At 37.6% G+C, this 25,647-nt stretch overlaps 1 protein-coding gene and 1 long non-coding RNA gene across 3 annotated transcripts in view; one reads left to right on the forward strand and one right to left on the reverse strand.

Moving 5' to 3' along the window:
- LOC133647938 (uncharacterized) overlaps window positions 1-12,271 on the forward strand; it is a 37,290-nt gene extending 25,019 nt beyond the window's left edge. The window contains exons 2-3 of the long non-coding RNA XR_009825808.1: window positions 11,556-11,648; window positions 12,044-12,271. This is a non-coding gene — a long non-coding RNA (uncharacterized LOC133647938). The remainder of the gene's footprint in view (window positions 1-11,555; window positions 11,649-12,043) is intronic.
- The window catches only part of il1rapl2 (interleukin 1 receptor accessory protein-like 2), a 631,449-nt gene extending 611,617 nt beyond the window's left edge, over window positions 1-19,832 (reverse strand). For both annotated transcript variants that reach the window (XM_062045414.1, XM_062045413.1), the window contains exon 1: window positions 18,707-19,832. The gene's annotated coding sequence lies outside the window, so the exon portion shown is untranslated. The remainder of the gene's footprint in view (window positions 1-18,706) is intronic.
- Window positions 19,833-25,647: the final 5,815 nt, after the last annotated feature.

Here is a 25,647-nt window from a genome sequence, read left to right on the forward strand (position 1 = left end):
TAATGTTACACTGTTCCATGTAAACAAAGTGAGAAGAAGACGCTCAAAATACAGTAAGTTTCCACTTTTCAAAATGTACTCATTGGATGCTAATTTACCTTGGATCTGCTATAGACATGTTACTGATTAGTATTTGCGATTTTACATTGGGATTTCAACACTTTCAAATTTGGTAATTACTACAACTAAGATGCGCATTACGGTCAAACAGCTGGTGTGTAATAAATATAATAAAAACAGTTTAAAAATTTTGTAGGGCTCAACAAAAGAGAAAGCTGGCACAATTAATGGCAAAGACTACTTTCTGGTTAAGGCAACACACCGTAGTCTGTACACTATTGCCATCTATTGTAATATAATTTAAACTGCATGCAAAGTATAGTATGTAAGACAGTACAGTACTTGTGAATGAGACACAAAAGTGTAAGAAAACCAGATAAAAGCTCGACATCCCAGCTCAGTGTTACAAATTATTATTTTTTTTATTTTTATTTTTTTACTATTCACATTTATTAATACATTTAGAGACAAAAGTACTGCTAATTGATACGGTATTGATTCAACTATGAAAGGTACCCATCCCGAGCCAGCCAACTGTATGTAGGCCTACACATAATTCTGACCTTTGATCTCTGCTAACACGGTGATCGTGTGTTGATTATAGTCGAAATCCTTCAACATCTTCAGCCATAATCCTATTTACAGGATGACGACGATGAAATGAAAACCATCAACAATGCCCTACATCCTTCCAAGTGGATACCTTCAAGCTAGTTCCCTTTTAAGCTTCTTAAAATCCCCCCCATTTTCTGCTCGATTTCTAAGAGCCATTCTATTTACATATTCTAAAACTGCTGCCTATTAAAATAACACAACTGTTTAATTTTCTTTTTCAAAGATTACTTTTGTAAGACAATGACTGTGGATGCTGATTCGAAAGGCTGAATATGCAGATAGCTTTAAATGTCAGAGTACACTTCACAGCTTAAAAAAAAATATGGAACTTGAAATAGCCGACAGCGAGATAAAATACTTTGGTGTTCTGCTCCGTTGCCAAGGTTTCCTCAAATTCTTCTACTCTGGATGCTGATGAAAAAAGTCTTCTCACTCTGGGACCCAATCTCATTTAAGCATATTTCATCTTTTGTCAAGTGAATTGAGAAAGAGACTTGTGACCAGAATGTTGAACACAAGGACAGTTAATAGCGGCAGTCCAGACACTGTGACCGCCGGGAAGGCTTAACACTGTGATGGAGCCTGTCTCCTGTCAGGGATATCATGAGTAACACAAGGCGTTAAAGCTGGACAGCATTAAATGACACCTCCACCCTGTACTTACTGCGTTAACATCGCCTTTTCCCCCACAACACTATCCTAGCAAGTCTTCTTAGCTGCGGCAAGAATTAAAGCAAAATAAACATTTGGAAAGTGAATTAGCTCGTCATGTTCATGTGAAATACAGCAACCTTGAACTGAGGGATCTTAGTCCAAACCTTTTGTCAGCAGACAGCCACCCTCCTGACTGAAAGCAAGATACTGAATCACCAAATCCTTATCAGCTGCAGGGCTCCATTCTGAGCTCAACTTGCCTTCTGCACTGACCTACAAGCGCCATAACCGTTCTATACACTCTGTATTGTGTTGTATTCACTGCTGTGGCAACAGTTTTTAAAGGTCTGGAGTATAATCTACATGCATGCAGCAACCTTACCAACAAACACGTTTCAATTTAGGTTGTATTTCTTATTTGTTAGTAATTTATACATGCATTGGTTTGCATGTGCTAAATCATTTATAGTTGTCTTTAGATCCTTGAACCAAAGCTCCGATCCTTCACTGTGCTATCTTTACATATTTAAAAAAAATGTAGAAAGGCCTTAAAAGTGTCAAATATTTAAAGGCTTGGTGTTATTATTAATTATTAAATGAACATTTCAGTTTTTTCTCAATAGGCCTTTTGCTCAGTGGTTCCCATTTTTCGGTTTAATTTAATTTTTACAATATGCCACAAATGATGACCAAAATGTCACTGACACATTCTCTTTATGTATTTTTCCCCCTGAAAATGAACATAGCAAGTCATTTCCCAAAATATCAATATGTTTTTGAGTAATGGGTCGATAGCTAACTGTACTTGGAACGCCTCTTTTCCATCGCCAGACTCGATATGCCGCGCATTCATGGTGTGACGTCATCTACAGAAATGGAGCCCGATTCGCCGCATAGACAGTGTGGATAAAGCCATGTAAAACTATTATTTTAATCACTTAAATACATGTTTTTGTCGCCCTGGTCTATGACTACTTCAAAACTGATATGATTAAAATAATGGGCAAAAAAATAATACAGTTGAAGCTCAAAAACTTGAATATCGTGCAAAGGTTTGTTTATCCCAGCGATTAGATTTACAAGGTTAAACTAATACATGACATAGGCTCACTACATGAAACTCAATATATTTCAAGCCTTCTTTTGAAATAATATTGACAATTAAGGGGTACAGCTTCTCAAAACCTCAAGGTGAAAATCTCAGGAAATTTCAAAAACTCTAAGCCATGATAATTTTTTTCAAAGGCGTGACATACCTCACTTTGCATTATGGAGTTTGTATTACATATTAGTTTCACATTTGAAGTTGAATTGTTGACATTAATTACTTTTTGCACGATATTATATTATTTTTAGTATCACCAGGCTTACTTTCTTTTTTCCTATTATTTAAGCGCCGATTCTGACTAATTTTTTCTCCCCTCGAGGGGAGCTTCTCATTTCCAGAATCACATTTGACTTCAATCTTTAATTTTTTGTCCATCCAAACTCTGACCAAAACCCTTCTTCTTCGAAGTCAGAATCAATAAAATGATCGCTGCCAATTACACTCTTCTCGCTTTGTCTGTCCCATGTTTCAGTCAAGTCAAATTGATTGGAGTTTCATACTTTCCTCATCTGTCAGCAGGCTGATGCAGGCTCACCCACATTTTGGAGCTTAAAGTGGGCGTTTAAAATGTGCTAAAACTTGTTGAAAACAAACCTAAAATCGCTACTGTCTCTATTATGAGGGCCATAATTTTTTCGGTCTAAAAATATTAATTACCAATATACACTTTAATTGCATTGCTTGTCTAGCTCTTATTTGAATTATTTGAAGGTGCACGTCATACAACGCAAGTTAGCAGGGCGAGCTGTAGCGTACGCTGACGCCTCAACACGAAAGTGAACTCGAAACTGACACCGAGGAAATGCAACACAATGTAAATCTGTAGAGGAGCAAAGTCTACAAAATGTATTCACCAGTTAAATGCGAGCTAATTACAAAAAAGTGTAGATTTTGGAAAGTCACTCTACGGGAGGCGAGGGCACTGATGTGATTATTCCTAATGATTTCCTAATATTTTCAGCATCTGCAAGTGTGGTCCGAAAGATCTATTGGTTGACTGCAATCAACAAATTGCCGACTCCTGCTTTAGACGACGAACCCATTTTTCTTTGGTACCACGATAAATACAGTATGTCAAAACTGGTTTTGCAGCAATCATTTAATATAAATAACTTGAACATGAATTTTCAACATAATGCTTATTTTCATGTTTGGCAATTGTGTGATGATGTTATTACAGAACAACCTACAGACATGACGTTTGATAATGATGACATTATAGCCCACATGGTCTAAAAATAAGATGAGCTCCATATGAGGGAAGGTATTTAGTATGCAGTTCGCCCTCAGAGCATATGCCGACCTGCCTCTGCACAAAAGGACATCGATAATTTTGGGACTCTTTCTGTGACAAAATAAAAAACACAAAAAAAACAACAAGCTTTGATCTCTTCCCCAGGCCTGACATAAAAACAAATGTCACGGTTTCACACGAGGGTATCATCGCTCCTTTTCATTGTACAGCATTACTTTGATCAAAATGCACTAAGAAATTGTTCAAACACACTTTGTGTGTCAAATGGCACACGGCTGATAACATATTTTAGAGGAAAAATAGAAGCTGTAGCGGAAGAGAATCCATTTATTTTATGGCAGCCAAAAGTTTTTAAATGTAACCATTAGTCACTATATGACAAATGTCAAAACCCTTACAAAACTGTTGCAATAGTAACTATTGTTTATTTTGAACATGTATACACTTTCGGTATGATACTGTATAATGTATATCACTTATCATATTTTTTCTTAACATGTCCAAACAACACATGTTCTCTTTGTGTTCTTCATTTGTACACAATTTACATAATTCATTCCGAATACAATAAATCATTACATGAATAGTTTAGTCAGTAATGATTGACATGATCAGATGAACGATAGTTCAATACATTTGTCATAATTATTCCTTGTACGTTGTAAACACTTGTAGTTTGAACAGTCTCTTAGAGTGAATCGTATTAGTACATGGTTTGACATACAGTATTTGCTTAATCCATTCCATAATTCAATCCCACATACTGATATACTAAAGTTTCTGAGTGTTGTACGTGCATGTCAATGTTTTAAGTTACATTTTTCTCTAGAGTTATATTTTCCCTCTTTTGTTGCGAACAAATGTTGTACATTCTTGCGTAGCAGGTTATAGTTTGATTTGTACATCATTTTAGCAGTTTGGAAATGCACCAAAATCATTGAATTTCAATATTATTGACTCAATAAAAAATATATTTGTATGTTCTCTATATCCAACATTATGTGTTATTGTAATTGATCCTTTTTGTAACACTGTCAGTGAATGAAGTGTACATTTGTAATTATTTCCCCATATTTCTACACAATAACTCAGATATGGTAATACTACCGAGCAGTAGAGAATATGGAGTAATTTTTGGTCTAGAACATTTTGCTTTATTCATCATTCATTATGACTTCAAGGCTCAATTTAGAATGAAATGTATGTATTTTTAATCTGATGTAGTTTCTGTAATTACAACAATTACTTACTATTACTAGTAAGAATAAATAAAACAGTACAGTAATTTGACAATGAGCTATGAGTATGTGCTTTCACTGCCAGTGTGGTGTAAAACAAGTAAAATATTAAAATAGTGTGTTCCAATTTTTGAAGAAATCCAGCGCTTTTTAAGGGTTAAGTGAGTCGCCGCTCACTCTGAGCCCATCACGCCGGACGTCTCTGTGGCACTAATTTTATTTTTCTTCTTGTATGACCTTCACACTATTCCAGCAATATTGAAAATCCCCAACACTTATTTCTCACCCTATTCTATCTGTGTAAGCCATTTGGGATCAGACAAACGGTATTTTATGATATTTGGATAAGTTTTGCACAAAAGCTAAGAAAAAAAAAAGGGTATTCTTTGATTCTAACTAAAAAAAAAAGGGACTTTTATAAAGATGGATAAGGGAATTTATCATTGAAATAAAAGTATTTTTCAGTTTACCCAGGACATATTTAGTAGTATTAGTAGATCAAGTTGATGAACTGCACCACACATACTGATCCGACCTTTGACCCATGTTACCCGAAGGGTCGAGAAGGGTTACAACACAACTTTAAGCCACAACACAACTACGTTCAGCCACAATACGGTTGCAACCGCCAAAACAACATAAAGCCACAATACAACAACATTAAGTGACAACACTGCATAGCAATACTCGGTGTCTGAGGCGGAAAGTTGAAGAAGATTTAATTAACAAGGTTGGAAAATTAAGTTAAGTAAGCTGTTGTGATTTATGTCACTTTCTCTGGTTTGCTTGGTCTTCTATCGCTTCTGTTGTGTCCGTCATTTCCTAAAATCTCTTAAAGAGGTCTTACTATGGAAAATGTACTTTTTGTACCTGTTGGCACCTGTTTTTGCATAACATTTAAATCCAAACCATTTGGACGTGGTGGAGATACCGTATTTATAAAACACTCTTCTTGTTCTCTATCTTCTTGTTGTGGGACAGACTGGCTCATACATGGACATGCATCCTCCGCTGTTGCCATTTCTAATAAAAAAGTAGCCTTTGTTTCTAATTTATATCAGTCATTAGATTCGCTATGGAAGTGCTAAAATCCACAACATGGCTGACGGGGTGGGCTTCAAAACATAAATACAACCGCCCACAAAACGGCGCATTCTGAAGAGACAATCAGAAAGTGGTTTGATGATTGAGGATGAAAACAAAATCAATGCAAATTTTTCACCAAAGAACCACCATTGCATCCATCATATTAACGGTTTTAAATGTAGCAAAAAATATCAGGTAACACTTTAGTATGGGGAACATATTCTAAGTAACACAGACTTAATTTAGAGTTATTTGGACACTAGGGAAACATATTGTAAATAACAAAGACTTAATGGTTAGGTTCATTTTAGTTTTGTGTTTTGTTATGTAAGAACAGACCATATTCATTAAGTGGTATTAAAGGGAGAATCATATAAAACAACTTCCTTACTTAGTACTAATAAGCAATAATTCTGAGGTTATTGAAGGAATACTCTTAGTTAATGACTTACTGGTTATATAATAAGGCCATGCAGAATAAGGCATTAATAACTACTTAATAATGACTAATGAAAAGCCAATATGTTACTAATTTGCATGTTAATAAGCAACTACTTAATGGTGAATATGTTCCCCATACTAAAGTGTTGCCAAAGATCATAATATGACCATCACTTCTTTAGTATTGTTTTGGTGTAAAGTTGTTTGGTTGTGACGTTTGCAATTGATGTGACCTTTTTCTGCCAATGTACTCTTCTGATAGAAAGTGAAAGTGAGATAAAATCAGAGGTTGTAAAATTCTAATAAGATGTACCAAGATTGGCTGTATTACCACATGTGGAAAAAATCTCTTATAGAAATGGACAGTGATAACTAAGCAGTGTATAGTGAGCTCATTATTGAGAATTTCCTTACTCAATAAGGCCTGTCTCCACTTCCCTTGAAACGCCACTACCAGTGTGCCACACACAAGCCATTAGCACCTCAGCGTGAGCAGGTTTGTTATAAGTTAGAGAAGTGTTCGCTGTGTTGGTGTGTTTCTAAAATCATAGCAAGTTAGAGAAGTGTTTGCTGTGTCAGTTAGTTTTTAAAATTAACACTGTTCTTACCCGTGCCGTCAGTCGCTTTTGCATAGAATCGCGGATATTGTTGGCGTCACGTTTTAGTATTTAGCGTCTTGATTCTCAGTTCTGTAGATTTTTTGTATGTGTTTGTGAACAAAATCAACGACAGTGTTTCCCTTATATACTGACAAATGTGTTACGGCTCCATTTAATTGTCAGTTGTGTACAATAAACTAGGTAGCATCAGTTCTAGAGCACTCCTGTGGTCCAAACCAAATGAAGAAAGTAAAGTAAATTACTTCTCCCATTATCCAGCTGGACTAGACAGAGAGAGTCATGAGAATAAGTGAGTGGAACTTTTGTCTGAGGTGAAGAAAAGGAACAACCAACAGATGATAAGAGAAAATGGAGAAAACCTCTGTTCATAGACAATAAGAGGTGGTTCAAGACATGGCATTCATTGCAGACTTTAAAAGTACAGATTGCTGAAGAAGAGGTGAGTTTTGAATTTGCAGGTCATATTTCAATTATTTTTTTAGACTTGTACATTTTAAGCTGACCGTTAACCATCCTCTGTATTTTGTGATTTGTTTTGTTGAAACATGTACCTATGTCGGTGCAGAATTCATGCTCGTAACGTCCATTCAGCTCATTCCGAGGTTTATGTTGCAGCTGGACAACAACTCTGTCAAGTTGGCTGGAGTGCTTTGAGAGAAAGTCGGAGCAGCATGATGCGAAATCAGCAGTGTTGGGACTAACGCGTTACTTTGTAACGCGTTACTGTAACGCCGTTAGTTTCGGCGGTAACTAGTAATCTAACGCGTTATTTTTTATTTTTCAGTAACTCAGTTACCGTTACTACATGATGCGTTACTGCGTTATTTTACATTACTTTTAATGTAGTATAACGTGTGTTAGTGTCGTAGTTCTGATTCTTCTTTTGTCACAAACCGGAGAAGAGAGACGTGCACTCTGTGTGTGTGTGTCTGAGTGTGGGGGGAGAGAGAGGAGGGGGGCGTGTCTGATCATGGTGGAGCTGCAGTCGAGTTTGTTGGAGATATTTTCACTACTATTCTTTTGTCGAGCACAAAGAAAATAACATTTTAGTTAAATGTAAATTGTGCTTTGGATCAAAGATCCCATCTACTGCCCAAAACAGCAATTCAAATCTGCTGAGTGCTGCAACAAGCTACATAAGCAACATGCTTCGACGTAGCTAGTAAAGAGAAACAGAGACTCCGATGCCACTTTACCTCCACCACTTAAGGATTAACTCTGCCTCTGCTCATCATTCAGCACTGAAGGTACACACTCTGTCAATCAACGTTCCCTCTAATTGTTCATGTGTGAGCAAACACAAAAAGTCCGTGAGCATTGAGTGGAGCCCATGTGAGCAACATCAGACGTGCACACTGTGGCTACACCAGCAGCACACCTGTCCCAAACCTGACTAAATAACAACTTACATCTCCATCCATCCATCCATTGTATACTGCTTGTCCCTTTCGGGGTCGCTGGAGCCTATCTCAGCTGCATTCTGGCGGAAGGCGGTGTACACCCTGGACAAGTCCCCACCTCATCACAGGGCCAACACAGATAGACATACAACATTCTCTTATTTTTATAATCAAATGACAGCAGTCATTTCCTTTTCTAATATAAGTGTTTAGGCCCACTTACAATGACAATAACAACAAATATTGTTTTTCATGAACTGTGTACTTGTATTGTTTGTCTGGGTGGAGGTCCTGCTTTGGAAATAATTTGTACCCCTTTCAGACATTGCATTTAGTTCCCATTCAAACATTCACATGTTGCACAATGAGATGTAAGCAGGGGATCATGTGTACATTCCTGCAACTTCCTGTTTGTAAAAAATATATTTTTATGAGTATTTATTTAATATACTAATAGCATTTCATGATTAATATTTATAAATTAAGATTCCTAATAAATGACACTAGAATAAGCACACATTTGATTGGTAAATCATAGAGTAACGACCTGGAATGACACTTTATGTGTGGTGTTGGAGTTGTCCGACTTTTTGTGTGGCTGTAAACGCATCACTGGCTAAGTGCCATATGTGCATGTGTTGGCGCAAGTGAGAAAGAGCGAGCGGCTGCTGTTGATCTAACAAAGTTGCTTTTGGTCTGGTTTGTACTGCAGAAAATGACCACTTTTGCTAGACATAATTTTTTTTACTAATGTTTTGGTGATGTGTTTATGGCCGACAATAAAGAGTTTTGCTCAGTAAAGTGATGGATGGAATTCATGTCCTCAAAGCGTCTCGACAGACGTTACAATATTTGAACAATGATGACGAAAACTGTTTTGTCTGTCGTGTCGTGTTGAAAATTGTTATGCGCTTATTTTTTTATTTGATTTTGTGCGTGGCATAGATTTGCCGTGCGCAGAAGACGATTGAGCAGTGCACAATTGCACAGGTGCGCACCTTAGAGGGAACGTTGCTGTCAATTCTCTTATATACTCTTTCATCCTAGACTTCTAGAGTGTTTGACTATCACATCACTCTAAATGTATAGACTATAAAGTTCACAAACATAAAGAGAGATCCTAGTGGGCCAGGCCAATCTTTCCTTATCTCTAAACTAAAACTGGGGAAATGTGTAGAGTGTTCTGAGCTTCAGACATGATTTTGTGTCAGAATTCTTTGAGGAAAAAATGCCTGGTTAGGCTTTGTGTATGTAAATATAAAGTTAAAGTACTTATTTGGTTTACAGCTATGTTGTTATTATGCTGTTTGTTACTTATGTATGTTATGTTGCAGCTATTTAAAATAGTTTTGTCAATTTGTTCTGGCCAGAAACAAATTGGCCTTTGTAACATATCTTTGTCTTTGTGTGTTGTATGTAGAGCACATTGCTTAGCAGAGTTCAGTGATGCAAATGCATGTCAAGTTGATCAACACATTTTATTATTCTCCAGTGTAATAACAGTACTGAAATGAAAGCTAAAGGGCATTAATGGGAGCTTTAAAAAAAAAAGAAGAAAAAAAGAAGTAACTAAATAGTTACTTTTCAAAGTAACGCATTACTTTTTGGTGTAAGTAACTGAGTTAGTAACTGAGTTACTTTTGAAATTAAGTAACTAGTAACTATAACTAGTTACTGGTTTTCAGTAACTAACCCAACACTGGAAATCAGTAACACTATGACTCTCATCGTCAGGGTTTGTGTATAGTTAATTACTTGTAAGCATGCTACAATATCGGAATGTCACTGTACAATAGTGTCATGATATTAAGGTCACAGTATGATATTATTGTAATATTTTGTAAAAGTAGGCTTGGTAAATATTCCACATTGTGTAAAATGAAGTGGTAGGAATGTTTAGAAAAAACACGCTTACTGTAATTGAACAGAAACAAGATCAAATGCTGTAATCCTATTTTTTACTACATTTACATTTATTTTTAGGTGCACAGAACTGCTGGAAAATCCACTGTTACAAAAAAATATATAGTTTTAAAAACCTACAGCTGAGTGTCTTTAAACAACCAGGGTAACAAGTGTAAAAGAATAATGTTTAATTTAGTGTCTTTCAACTTTGACTTTCTGAGAAGCAGTTTCCTCTGCAGTGGACATGCCCTATATCATTTTGAACAATTCTGATTGTCAGAAAAGTTAAATGACAATTTTACTTTTTCTAATAAAAATACCTAAAAAAATTATGTTTAGCTTCGCTGGCTTCAAATGTATGTATCGGGTGATTGTTTATCAAGTACATACTCGTATAATTGTATTCACCACGGTGTGCAACGTCTATGCCAACCCTCGAGACAAAGGCGGCACACTTTGCTTTGCAGTTCGCAGACTTTATTACCTACGTCAAAGAGGTTATGTTTTCGGCAAGGTTTGTTTGTCTGTTTGTTAGCAGCATAACTCAGAACGTTAAGGATGGACTTGGATGAAATGTCCGGAAAAAAAAAAAAAAGATCCTCTTATCTAATACGAACACACTTCTCCTGCATGATTGCCCTTTTTCTACTGTTTACGAAGTTCAGCGCCCCCTTCTTGTCAGTCACACACTGTGCAAAGGATTTTGGGAGATACAGTATAGTTAATTTTTACACAGGCCAATGCAAAAGTTCCGGAAAAGAAAATAGACTCACCAAGTTTCCGTTTGATACATTATTGTGGGTTTTTTAAAACCGCCTTCATACATTTATAATAATGCCCCACTCCTTACAGCAGTGCCTCTTGTTGTAATGACTCCCCTGGGGGAACATAATTTTTTTTGCAATCCCCCTAAATTGAATTGATATTGAGAACTTCATAATTAATTATCTGTACAACGCACTTCTTGATATATGCCAATGTCGATTAATCTTTTTTTCTTTTCATTCCTGTCACAAAATGTACCATCTCTTTGCCTCAGATAGCTCTGTACACATGTGTTCCTGAGCAAGGATCCTGTTGATTCAATTGAACATGATGGCCTTAGGCTTTTGTATTGTTATAACATGAATACCAGAGTGTAGACATAAATAATAATGATGTTATGTTTTGCAGGACGACTCCAATGCAACAAGAAGAAAATGCAGCTATCAATAATTAATTGTATATCTTAGTGAAGACCCTGAAAAGGTAGTGAAGGAGTACAATGTAAGTGTCATCAGTTTATTTTTTCATTAAACACTAAATTAGGTGCTACTGTAAATATGCTTTCATCCATGTGTCTATTATTGTATTTAAGTCGCCAACTGAATGCCTTTGAGTTCTACCTCCACATTTCACTTGTGTCTACAAATAAATATAGGATTTCTACACTTTGATTGACAAACCTATCCAAAACTGGTTATTAAGAGGATTTTTCTTCACTTATAGGGTCTTTTGTTTTAATTGTCTAAATTATAATTGTATTTATTTATTATTATAATTTATATCTGCACATTAAAATTGTGCAACATTTTATTTGATTTATGTGCTTTCTGTGATTTTTTATTTTTTTTTAATTACAATTTGTTTCTATTTTGTCTTCTTTCTTTTTCATGTGATAGCCCTGATGAGACCCAGAGGGCTATGAATCAGATGGCCATGGCAATGTATGTCATTAAACATAGAGGCGCAGAATTTGATCAGCTCCCAGAAGAAGTTTGCATAATTCTTGAAGGTGTCCAGGTGCTAAATGGACTGACAGATTTTACCAATGGCTGTGCATTGCTTTTTGGGAACTATTTACGGCCTGAATTTGAGCTATTCGTCTGACCTCAGGTACTATTTTAAATTAATTCAAAAGACCATGATGGAACTGGATGAACACAGACTTTCCAACAAAATCCAAATCCTTAAAAACAAACTGCTTGAATAAAAACCTTTCAGTGTGCAAAAAATGTTTTTTTAAGACCCGGTTTCCTGAATATTTGATGACTGGTTTACCTGCATGAAACTGTTAATGTTTGTAATGTTGAAAATGCATATGTTTTTTTATATAACTTGATGCTTTAGTATAACATTGTACTGTGTGATCATGCTATTGGTACTTTTCCGCTCTGGAGATGTCCGTGCGGCCGGTGTACTTCCTTTGCCTTATCTGTTGTTAATTTCCATATTTGGTCCTTGAGCGTCCAGTGTCTTGCACAAACATGATGAATCACTCCTCAAAGGGAGGTTTTGGCCAGTTCCGGTCCGTGAAAGACACGGTCTCTCTTCTTATCAGCAGGTGCATCCCTCTCTGTAAGGAGTGGGCTGCCTTCTCACTATAAGAGTTAACTTGCTTTCTTATTTTTTAGATATTGCTCGGCAATGCTATTGTTGCGTTATAAGGGCTGGTCTCCTAAAGCTTTAGTAAAACTTAGCCAAGTACTATTTTGTCTCTGTGGTCCTTTTTACTCAACATATGTCATCCAGAAGAACTCGGGATTGACCAGTGTGTTTTATTCCCTGAGAGGAAGACTGGTCACGTGCAGCAGTACCTAAAAACTCTTTAGTATGCAGGAATTATTTTCTCTGATCCAGTTTACTTGATGACTGGTTTACCTGCTGGAACCAATTCATTAAGCTGTTTGTGTAAGCGAATAAACACTTTTAAGTATGCAAAAAAGTTTTTGGTGATCATGTTTACTTAATATTTGATTATGTGACTGATAAACCTAAATGATATACGTTTAAAATTGAATTATGAAGCACTGGAGCTTCTGAACTTCGACCAAATATGGCCCTTTGACCTTTATTTCTCTCCGTTCCTCTGTTCAAATGTTGTAACTTTCTCACATGTGTAATGACCGTACACGTAAAATAAGTTTTAACTTTCATGTGTTTAAAAACAACAGGGTTTTTTGGAACACTAATAAAAAAGTGTTTTTTTTAAAGTGTATTTTTTGTCTGTGAACATTTTTTTGATTGTTAACATAATTTTGATTGGACAAACTGAATAACTTAACCGCATCAAGTCAGTTTTAGTAAATAACAGTATATTGGTCTAATTAGCTTTGAAGTGTATTTTTATTTGAATAAAACATATTCTGATAAGTAGTTGGGAAGGAGTAGATCAAGCACATCCATCCATCCATTTTCTACCTCTTGTCCCCCTCGGGGTCGCAGGGTTGGCTGGAGTCTATTCCAGCTGCATTTGGGCAGAAAGTGGGGTACACCCTGGGCAAGTTGCCACCTCATCACAGGGCCAACACAGATAGACAGACAACATTCACACTTACATTCACACACTAGGGCTAATTTAGTGTTGCCAATCAACCTATCCCCAGGTGCATGTCTTTGGAGGTGGGAGGAAGCCGGAGTACTTGGAGGGAACCCATGCAGTGACGGGGAGAACAGAAAGACCTCGAGCTCGGGGATCGAACCTGGGACCTTCTTTTTGTGAGGCACATGCACTAACCACTGTTCTGCCAGGACAAATCAGCAGAACATGTATGTATTATTATCATTTTTATTTTTTAATTTAATTGAATTTAATTATTTATTTCAAACCTGCACAGTACAACAACACACATTTTTTTTACATTTTGGCAGAGACATTTATGCAAGGCTTGAAAAAGGGTTGGATGAAACAAATGCTTATAATATCCCAACCCCTCTCACTCATTCCACATTTAACATAAACAATATAATACAAGAACAATACTATACAAACAAAAACAAGAAAAGCTCCTGTACACTAACAATACAATAGTACCACTGTTACTATGAGACAAGACAAGACGAGACAAAACACACACACACACACACACATACACACACACACATGCCCAAACACTCTCTGACCATACACCTCTCTCTCATCGCTCTGTGCTGAGGGCATCACTCGCTTTCCTCATCGTACTTCTTTAGTACTTCTTTTTTAAACAGTCTTTTAAATTGAATCGTGTTAGAACAGGTTTTTAACTCGTCCCCTAAATTGTTCCACAGACTGACTCCATGCATTGAAATGCACATTGATTTTAAAGTTGTTCCAAATTTAGGAAAGTATAATTTGTTGTTTCTTCTTAGACTATAACTATGGTGAGCATCTCTATCCTGTAATAGGTTCTGTATATTGGATGGTAGAGAGTTTTGGGATGCCCTAAACATAATTTGAGCAGTTTTAAAGTTGATTACATCGTGCAGTTTAAGTTGCTTTAACTCCATGAATAGTGGATTTGAATGATGCCTGTAGTGAACATTGGACACAATCCTAATGGCCTTTTTCTGCAGAGTGACTAAAGGCTGTAGATGGGATTCATAACAATTTCCCCAGACTTCAACACAATAGTTTAAATATGACATAATAAATTAATGATACAATAAAAGCCGAGCATTGTTGTTCAATAAATGACATGATCTCCTCATCATTCCAACACATTTAGCAACTTTTGTCCTCAGGTAATTTATATGAGGCTTCCATTATATATTTTCATCTATTACCACTCCTAAGAATGAATTTTGTTGAACATATTCTATTGGTGTATCATCAATAACAATCCTGATGGGTATATTACTTTTGTGATTGCTAAAGAGCATGATTTTGGTCTTCTTTAAATTCAGAGCCAATTTGTTGGTATTAAACCAATATGTTGAAGAGGTTCATTTAGTCTACTAATGTGTATTTGTAAATGGTTGATTTATATAGGCTAGTAAGGTAAAGTTTTGTACCTGACAAGTTTCAGCTATCTTGCTTCTGCAGCCTTCCTCAGAGGTGTCACGTGATGTTAGCGTGACGTCATCTGTGACGTGTTATATGAATTGTTCCATCCCACCTGAACAATCCATATAACACGTCACAGATGACGTCACGCTAACATCACGTGACACCTCTGAGGAAGGCTGCAGAAGCAAGATAGCCGAAACTTGTCAGGTACACAACTTTACCTTACTAGCCTATATAAATCAACCATTTACAAATACAAAAAGGTATTAAACCAAGTTTTTAACTTGATCATCTCCTCAGTTACAGAGGCCAGAAGTTGCTTCACGTCGTCACCTGCACATGTAATGGTTGCATCGTCAGCAAAGAGGATGAACTTTACATATTTCATTGATATACATTATAAATTGTGTGGGTCCTAGTATCGACCCCTGGGGGACTCCACAGGTTATGTTCATGAGTGTAGATTGATGTTGGTCGATCTGAACAATCTGTTGTCTCTCATTCAAGTAGCTCTTCAGCCATCTCCCTGCCAATCCCCTTATGCCATAGTTTTCCAGTTTATTTACCAAAATCTGGTGGTCAATGGTATTGAAAGCCTTTTGCAGGTCAATAAAAAATCCTATAAAAAAATGTGTTTTTCTCGATAGCATTAGTAATGTTCTCTATTAAATCACTTAAAGCTAATGAAGTTGACCTATTTTGTCAGAACCCATATTGACAATCAGATAATAATGTGTGCTTTTCAATGAAGCCACGAAGTCTGTTATCAAATAATTTTTCCAATATTTTTGACAACTGTGGCAGAAGGGAGACGGGCCGGTAATTTGTGAAGTGCTGTTTGTCTCCAGATTTGAAGATGGGGATGACTTTTGAGAGTTTCATTTGTGAAGGAAATTGTCCAAGTTGAAAAGATAAATTACAGGTGTGTGTGAATGGTTTGATGATTTCCTCCGCTACGTTCCGGACCGTCCTCATGTCGAGGTCATAAATGTCACGTGATGTTTTGTTTCTTACTTTTCTGAATAACCTCTAAGACTTCCTTTTCGACAGTCGGAGTAAGGAACATCGAGTAAGGATTTTTTTCAATAAGTTCCATGGGCTGTTCATCATTAATTGGGATTTTTTTTGTCAGCTCAGGCCCAGCTTTAACAAAAAACATATTGAAGCCGTCAGCAATCATCTTCTTGTCACTTCTGATTTGGTCGTTCTCAACAAAAAACTCTGGATAACAAGGACTGTTTGAACCATGCCCAATAATTGTATTTAATACTTTCCAAATTCCCTTTATATCATTTTTCTTTTGGATTAATAGTTTGGTGGTGTATTCTTTTCTGCTTGTTCTTAATATGCTGGTTAATTTATGTGTATATGTTTTGTACTTTTGTTCTGTTTCTATGGTTTGACGCCTAAAAAAAAGTCCTATATAAATCATTGTTCTTTTTGCAAGCGTTTGCAAGCCCTTTGGTTATCCATGGAGTTTTTGTGGAGTTAGTTATAGTGCATTTTTTGATGGGGCAGTGTGTATCATAAAGTGAGAAAAAAATGTCATGAAATAAATTATAAGCTGCATTTATATCTGACGTTTGAAAAACAGAATCACAATTGTGTTTCGCTAAATCATTTTTAAGTTCTGTTATTGATCGCTCTGTTGTGGCTCTTTGATAATTTTCACTATTTACAGGTTTGGATGTTTTGCAGTTAATATTGTACACCGGTAAATGATCACTGACGTCACTCACTAACAAGCCTCCAGTTACAGTCTGATCTACTATGTTACAGAATTAATTGTCAATAACTGTGGTGCTGTGTGTTGTGATTCTTGTGGGTCGTGTGATCAGTGGGAATAAGCCCATGGAGAACATGGTGTCAATAAATTCTGCTGTGTGTTTGTGTTTAATAAGATTCAAAAGGTTGATATTAAAGTCACCACATACTATATATTTTTTGTTTCTCTTTAATAATTTTTCCATCCATTCATTAAATATTTTCAAGTCGGATCCTGGTGTCCTATAAATGTAGCTTACAATAATGTGTTTCCCATTTGAAAATGATAATTCCACAGTGACGCATTCGAAGAGTTCCTCAACAGCTAAACACATATCATTTACAATACTACAGATGTTTTTTTCCACATATAGAGCCACACCGCCTCCTCTCTTATTTTTATGGTTGGTGAAAAACATTTCATACCCATTTAATTCCAACTCATTACTTGTATTCTCATTCATCCATTGTAACCCAACTATTGGGCCAATGAACGCTACAGCAACCAAATAGTTGGATTAAGAATAACCCAAAATTGTAGTGAGTTTAACTCAAACTTTGGGGAATGAATTAAACCCAAAAATTGTTGGGTTAAAATCACCAAACATTGATTTGCCCTTTTCTGAACCAGCAGTTGGGTTAAAATTGTTTTTCTTAACCAAACTATTTTTAAGTTTGTAGAAACAAAATGGGTGTATACCTTATATACTGTGCACACACGCACACACACACACTAAGGAGTGCTTCCACCCTGACAATCAGCTTAAACCTTATTGGTTACCAGCCACAATTACACAATATGTTAAAGAGGTTAATTTAGCCTACTAATGTGTATTTATCCATCCATCCATCCATTTTCTACCGCTTATTCCCTTTGGGGTCACGGGAGCCTATCTCAGCTACAATCGGGCGGAAGGCAGGGTACACCCTGGACAAGTCGCCACCTCATCGCAGGGACTGCAAGTGGTTGATTTATATAGGCTAGTAAGGTAAAGTTTCTTCCTTGAACACAAACATCAAATGCTTGTCACAAGTGAAGATCACACAGAAAAGAGCGGGGAGGAGGAAGAGAAAACACCTGCTCGGTTGTAAAGCACTCAGACAAACAGCATCTGTATGTTGGAAGACTTGAACAAATGGCAAAATTATACAGTGCACTCAGAAAAAGCGTCATTTCACTCAAAAGTTCTGAGAAAACCTGCAGAACACTGTTTTCTTTCAGTTGGCAATAAATGCATGCACCAAATCAACACATAATCAAAATAATATATTTAATGAAAGTAGTTTGTACTGCATGCACAGTGTGATTTGTTAAATTAATCTGAAGCACACTCTTTCATGCAGCTCTTCTTTTGGCAAGTGTCTAATAATGGGACCACCTTGCAATATTTGCTCGTGGAGGAAAACGGGGGGGGTGGACCTATTGGTCATGATGTCCAGCGTTTAGCGCACTCACATCACACACACACACAAGAACACACACACACACACACACACACACACACACACACACACACACACACACACACACACACACACACACACACACACACACACCAACCATGTCTTTAAGAATAGTTAATAAACAGTCGTACAATACATTTTCAGAATGTTTACACACCAACCATGTCTTTAAGAATAGTTAATAAACAGTCGTACACTACATTTTCAGAATGTTTGCTTTTGTTAGGAATCATTGCCACAAGCGCACACGATCACGCGTAAAATTACGCTCGCTTACACACGCACACACCTTTTTTGTCAACTATTGCCCATATGATCCATGCGTAAAAACTGGACAATGACATCCTCTTACCTGCTCTCTGGGAGCTACCAGTCCAGTATCCAACGCGATGCCAGTGGTAGAACCTTGAATATATTAAGATGTTTAAATAATCCAACTCCTCTCTTGACCACTGCAAGCAAGTTTTCCCCTCCAGGAGGTCGCGTTCTCTCCTTCACCACCAAAGGCAACACTCAGAATTATTCAAATGTTATCCTATAATTAATAAAATGGGTGGACGCGTATCTGTCCGCGCATTACCGTGGAGGAGACATACTTTTACGCATTCAAACAGCGTGTGGTTTGCACGCAAGACAAACCCTTAATTACCACTTTTAGCCAACATTGCACAATGTTTACTTGCTCAAAAGGTAGCTTGGCATGACTGTCAATACATGGATCGATGAGTTGAAGGAGTATAGTCGCCACTCTCCGCTATTGTATTATATTCCACGCAAGTCCAAGGCAAAAAAAAAGAAATGTCCAAAAAGTCAGTCAAGGATCGCTGCAGGAAATCTGTGCGTGTTCGCCCAAAAGTGGTTCTTTACGCGAAGATGCGCGGCGATTTTGCTCACCAGTTCACTCCAAAGAGACATGTTTGGACAAGTTCAATGTGTTTAAGTCAGTCTTCTTGGTATTGTTCTTCCCCTTCCACGGATAAATGCGTAAATTGGCGGCGCATCCACTGGAACTGCGTGTTTCCGCTCCCAAAATATAGAACACAATATAAATACAGCACCTCCTTGTAGGCACAAAAAAAACAATTTTGTATGTCACTTGTTTTGCTTTCTTCTCCAAGCCGAGGGAGGACCGGGAAGGGATGAGGGGTTGAGAGGGTTGGTGGATGTCCTCGGACCACAGAACAGACCGTCCGGGATGACGAGAGGATCTGAAGGAAGCGGGCGTGAGGAAGGGGGACTCCGCTCATGTGACAGATCACCTCCACTTTTCCCGGTGGATGAATGCGCCTCCTCCTCTTCTTCCTCCAATCACTCACCCCTCAAGTCCACAGCAGTGTGGCTTCTCAGCCAAAGTACCCAGCAGTGCGCACTAGAAGGGGATATACAGTATGTGATTTGACATCCAATAAACATTCCAAAAGTTTCCCATGCAAGATCAATACATGCAAAAAGGCTGAGCTTCTGCTCCCACACACAGGAGCTGTCCTTCAGCACCACATACCAGCACAGTCTGCGCCATTAAGAACACACAGAGGAGACACTAGCGGATCACAGTTGCTGATAATTAGTTTACATTTCAATTCCAAGGGTTGTTACCACAAAAAAATGCACAGGCTAAAGGACCGGCTGAAAAAAAGGGAGAGCGTAAGGGGGTGAAAGACCAATAAGTGGCATTTTATCCCCTCAAAAGGTGTCCCCTTGCTGCCCCCTTTTGGTTGTAAAGGGAAGTAATATGAGCATAAAAGATGCAGGGTGAAACCTACGCTTGCTGAGTAGAGTTCAAATTATATTTATATTGCTGCACAAGTAGGTTGATTGGCAACACAAAATAGTCCCTAGTGTTGTTGGTCTATTTGTGTTGGCCCTGTCGCGAGGTGGCGACTTGTCCAGAGGGTGTACCCCGCCTTTCGCCCAAATGCAGCTGGGATAGGCTCCAGCACCCCAACGAGAGGGGGAAGTGGTAGAAAATGGATGATGGATGGGTTGCTTAACAAGTTTGATTTCGTGCTTCTTGATTCATTCTTGATGTAATTCAGCGATTCCTTTTGAGGCATATCCGGATCATATGTATGTATCCGCACAAATATTGCATGTATTTCTGGCATCAGCTTACAGACACCTGATAATTAAAATGCAGTTAACACGAGGGCTGCGTATGCCTTGTGATATTAAAATAAAATCATATGAAAGTCATATGAAATATGACTTTCTTCACCAATTATTATTATTAAATTCTTACTATTATTTATTTATTTATTTTTATTGTGATTACATATGGAGTTTATTGTGAAAAAATTGAGAACAGGAAGTGAATAAAAAAAAGTTTCAGCAACTGTTATGTAAAGAAAAGGGGTAGGATTAAATAAGCTCTGCTTCTTCCTACTCCTTTTCGAACATGTTGAAAAGAGAAACTGGAAATTGTGATGTATCATGTTGTATGCTTGCATGTTCGAAATAAACTCAAACTCAACTCAAAAAAAAAAAAAAAAAAAAAAAAAAGTGTGTCTACTATTTGTGAGTGTTGCGCCTGATCTATTAAGACAATTAATAACATATGCCAAAGAAGTGCACACCTTTTTTTGTGTGTGTGCATGTACTACCGGCTGTCACCATTGAGACACTAATTTCCCTCCATTTGCATGACATGAAGAGCTCCAACGGTCCAATTTGTGCTGTTTCAATACATTATGGAATATGCAGAAAATACCACATTTTACCGGCTTCTATAGAAGTGCACAAACCCAAAGTGCGTGCTAGGAGGAGCCGGTGTTGTGGTTGGTGCGCCCGGAATGATCCATAAATGCATGAAACGATGTATGCAAATGAATGTTGCATATATGAAACAAACCTAACACCAATAAAAGAAAACACCAGCAGGCACCAAAACGAATAATTTCAATTGGTTTTAATCAGCAATTGAATTATTGAATCATATTGCTTTTAATTTTTTGGCGGTCAAAATATGCTGACACACGCATATGGCGAAGTATTCTCTGTTCATCGTCTGTCTTTGCAGTACGTTCAGTTTCTTTCTCATTTGAGTGTAGCTGTGCCAGTTTGCATGCACATTCCAAACGTGCTAAATGAAGATCCAAGACAGCAGCTGCAGGACATTTTCAGTCTTGATAAATCACATTGCGAGTGCTATATGATTACATGTGCATGTCTTCCTCCCAGTATTGTGGGCATTCTGATGATCAGCATATATTCTCCATATTAATGAAGACAGACACACCAAATGGATTGCACTCCTTATTTTGCTCATTTGAAAGATGCAAACATCTGCGCATAAGCTGGAAAGATCAGCTTTGCGTGCGCTATCAAATTTGGATGTGTTTTAATACAAGCAAATCTTTAGTACATCAGGACCTAAGTGACCACTCTTTTTATGCAAAAGGCCACCGAACAGTGGCCTAGTGGTTAGAGTGTACGCCCTGAGATCGGTAGGTTGTGAGTTCAAACCCCGGCCGAGTCATACCAAAGACTATAAAAATGGGACCCAGTACCTCCCTGCTTGGCACTCAGCATCAAGGGTTGGAATTGCGGGTTAAATCACCAAAAATGATTCCCGGGCGCGGCAACCGCTGCTGCCCACTGCTCCACTCACCTTCCAGGGGGTGATCAAGGGTGATGGGTCAAATGCAAAGAATAATTTCGCCACACCTAGTGTGTGTGTGACAATCATTGGCACTTAAACTTTTTAACTTTGTTTTTTTTATAATTTTCACACAGTATAAACAGTTAATAGAAGAACAGACACAATTAGAGTTCTACAAAAAAAATCAAGATCACTTCCCAACAAAGTTTGTACAGGTGTAGACCATCAATTACATTTTAAGAGACATATCCATTAACCTTAATTATTAATATGTTGCATCTTGAAAATGTTCTCAACACTTGACATGTTGTTAAGTTACAGCCTCATGTAACGGTGGTCATCCCACACAGTCTAGCCCTGTACACCCTGTACACCCACAGCCACACAACTTATCTGATTAAGAGTGAAACAAGCTTGACTTAAGGCTAAACCTGCACTGACCGCACAGTTGTTGAGGCCTCAGAGAGTAAAGTCTACCTAACGTTTCAGCGCAGACATCAATTATATCCGTTACACTTTCCAAAATGGAATAATTGTCTTTCTTCTTCCCGAATCACCCAGTTTAGATAACTAGCACGCAAAGTCCCAGAGAAGGGTCAATTGACACTTTTACCTAGAAAACACACAAGAGGGTCATTTGACCCCTAGTCCCCCCTGTGGACACTCCTTTTGTTATGAAAATGTGGCTGTTAGTGGCACACGGCAGGGGGCCACTTGAGCCTGTGTGGGGGAGGGGACCTTACAGCTCAAGCTTTAGTTCTGAGGTAGGTTGTGTGTGTTTTTGCAAGGATCAACAGAATGAAGGGATCAACACTCTGACATTTATTGTTAAAAAAAATACAAAACAAAACATATTTACAAAGAATGAAAAAGCAACTGTTTTCCCAGTTTTGGTGTGGAGGGTTGTTGCAGAAGCAATTGTTATTTTTGTGTGCCAAAAATAGTTTAAAAAAAAAAATTTACAAAGAAAAAAGCATATTTACAAAGAATGAAAAACCATGTCCATGTAAACGTGACTGACATACATTTGAGCAGTCACCCACAATCCTGGCACTGCCATTGCTCCTTTCGGCATTTCCCACATGTATAATTTTTCTGTCTACCTAGACAAACTGCCCCTAACAGCCTCATTACCATAACAAAATGAGTGATTAGTGTATTCGGGAAAAGCGTCGGGCCAAATGACCCCTCTCTGGGTCTTCTAGGTAGACAGAAAAATGCTGGGACTTCTAGTGCTAGACACCTTTTGAAAGAGTCATGGTAGTTCCGATCTTCTTCCATATATGGATGACTGTGCTTTCTGTAACCTTCAAAGTAACAAAATGTTCTCTTCCATTCCTAAGATTTCTGCAGACAATTCCTTTGACTATATGCTTGGTTTGGGGTCTGACAATCACTGTCATCTTTGGAGTGTGCCTTTCCAATGCTTGTCCACTCTGCTGAATTTACAACAGGTGGAGTCAATTGAAGCTGCAGAAACATTCCAAAGAGGATCAGTTAAAGAATGCAACTGATCTAATTTAATTTATTTTTTAAACATTTGCAAACATTTCAAAAATATGTTTGTATGGACATAATTTTAAGCAGAAAGAGGAAATTATTATATTTTGTAATTAGGGCGTTGCATAACCACATGCAGGACAAGTGGTGAAGTGGTAAAGTGGCCGTGCCAGCAATCGGAGGGTTGCTGGTTACTGGGGTTCAATCCCCACCTTCTACCATCCTAGTCACGTCCGTTGTGTCCTTGGGCAAGACACTTCACCCTTGCTCCTGATGGCTGCTGGTTAGCGCCTTGCATGGCAGCTCCCGCCATCAGTGTGTGAATGTGTGTGTGAATGGATGAATGTGGAAATACTGTCAAAGTTTTTTGAGTACCTTGAAGGTAGAAAAGCGCTATACAAGTATAACCCATTTATCATTTATTTATCATTTAAGTGAAAATTGGGATAAAGGAACCATTGTATATAGTACCGTCCTTGGAAGTTTTACATTCTGAAACCTCCCAACTGTTGGTACCAGAAGAAAACTGATCTTTAAAACTCCATATTCAGTCACATTGTAGTTTGCACAACTGGTGCTGCCATACCACTATACCTGCCACTGACTGACTATGACTTATTAATTGAAATGTTAGACCGACCTTTTAGTAAGAACAGTGACTAAAATGCTGCCAACAATCAGATCAAAGAGAGACACAAATGCAAGCCACACCACAGGAGCATAATCCCTTCTCTATTACATAACTTCAAAATCATCTTGGCTTGATGTTTTGTCGGTCCCAAAAAGCAGGGTTAACATCTCTTAATAAACAGTAGAGGGATGTTAGTACTGTTATTTTTTTCTAGGAACTATGTTGTCACACCAGCATACATGGTATAGCACAAAAGCTTTACTCGGGGCTCAGTTTACACTGGTCTTCAGGTTTTAGCTGTCTTCATTAATACAAATAGTCACAAAAATCATGTTTCTTAAAAGACAAAAACTAAATTATGCTACTTGCTGTTGTAAGTGCATAATATTTTGTCCCTGGTCACATCTAGTGTCTCATGGTCGAGACCATGTTTTCTCCCTGCACAGATTAAAGGCCTCTCCATCTGCCAGACAAAAGACCAGGCACGACGGTTTTAGCACCGAATTAAGTCACTCTCTGCCAGACAATTTTATGATGCAGCCCAGCCACAAAAATATCATTAAAAATTGTATTGTCCATCATTTTCCAAAAACGAGACAAAGGGGAACTCATGAAATACATTGTCTTAATGCAGATACTATATTTTGCTATTAAAAAGATGCAAACACTAAAAACTGAAAAATATTTTGGATAGAGTTACCAAAGCCAGACTTTTACTTGTGTCAAGTTGATATTTCAAAATCAATGCCATAAACTCACAAAATGCATTAGAATAGAGGGTATTAATCGCTATGGACTTATTCTCTCTAGTTCAAGATTCAGTCTTGATAGCTTGTCAGATCTATGCAGAAAAGAGTTAAACTCTTCTGATGAATGAAAAATATTCCGTTATAATAAAAGTCTATGCTGCGAGACTGAAATATAACAGGGCTTTTCAGAAGAAAACATGAAGATTTATTGTAGCATATTAATGGTAGACATACCAGAAACAGATGGAAGGGCTATCAGCACCTGGCATGAAAATGAGATTAAATGTCTGCCAACAAGACCTCGCCTGAAAGGTGCATTTAAGAAGATTATGAGACAGTACATTTGTAGATCTAGGAAAAATAACTTTTAACATAAGGTAAGTTATAATGGCAAGAAATAGAACAACTATGCACATTTGTAAACTGAAAATGGTACATACCCTGTGAAAATCCATGCTAAGCACAGTGAAATCATGCACATTTTACAAGCATTAAATATTGATAGACTTTTAGACCAAGAATTCGGTTTAACAGCAATGCATTCTTTGTGTTGGATCCCACTGCATGAAGTTCCAGTGATTGTGCAGGTGTTTCCTGATGTCACGCTCCATTTTAAAGCTCTAAGCTTTGGAACAGATGGCTAAATAAATGTAAAGGGTCACTGGTGATCCTTCCGGCCCTTTTCTTCACCCTTGTGTCACGCTGTTCCTAGACGGAGGCCAGCAGACAGACAGATAAGTATGCAATGATGCAGAACGATTTTGGATCTTGTCCTTGGAAAGTATGATCCAGACAGGGAGAGTCTGTTGTGAACT

Source organism: Entelurus aequoreus, linkage group LG04, assembly GCF_033978785.1.
Source record: "Entelurus aequoreus isolate RoL-2023_Sb linkage group LG04, RoL_Eaeq_v1.1, whole genome shotgun sequence".
Lineage (NCBI taxonomy): Eukaryota > Metazoa > Chordata > Actinopteri > Syngnathiformes > Syngnathidae > Entelurus > Entelurus aequoreus.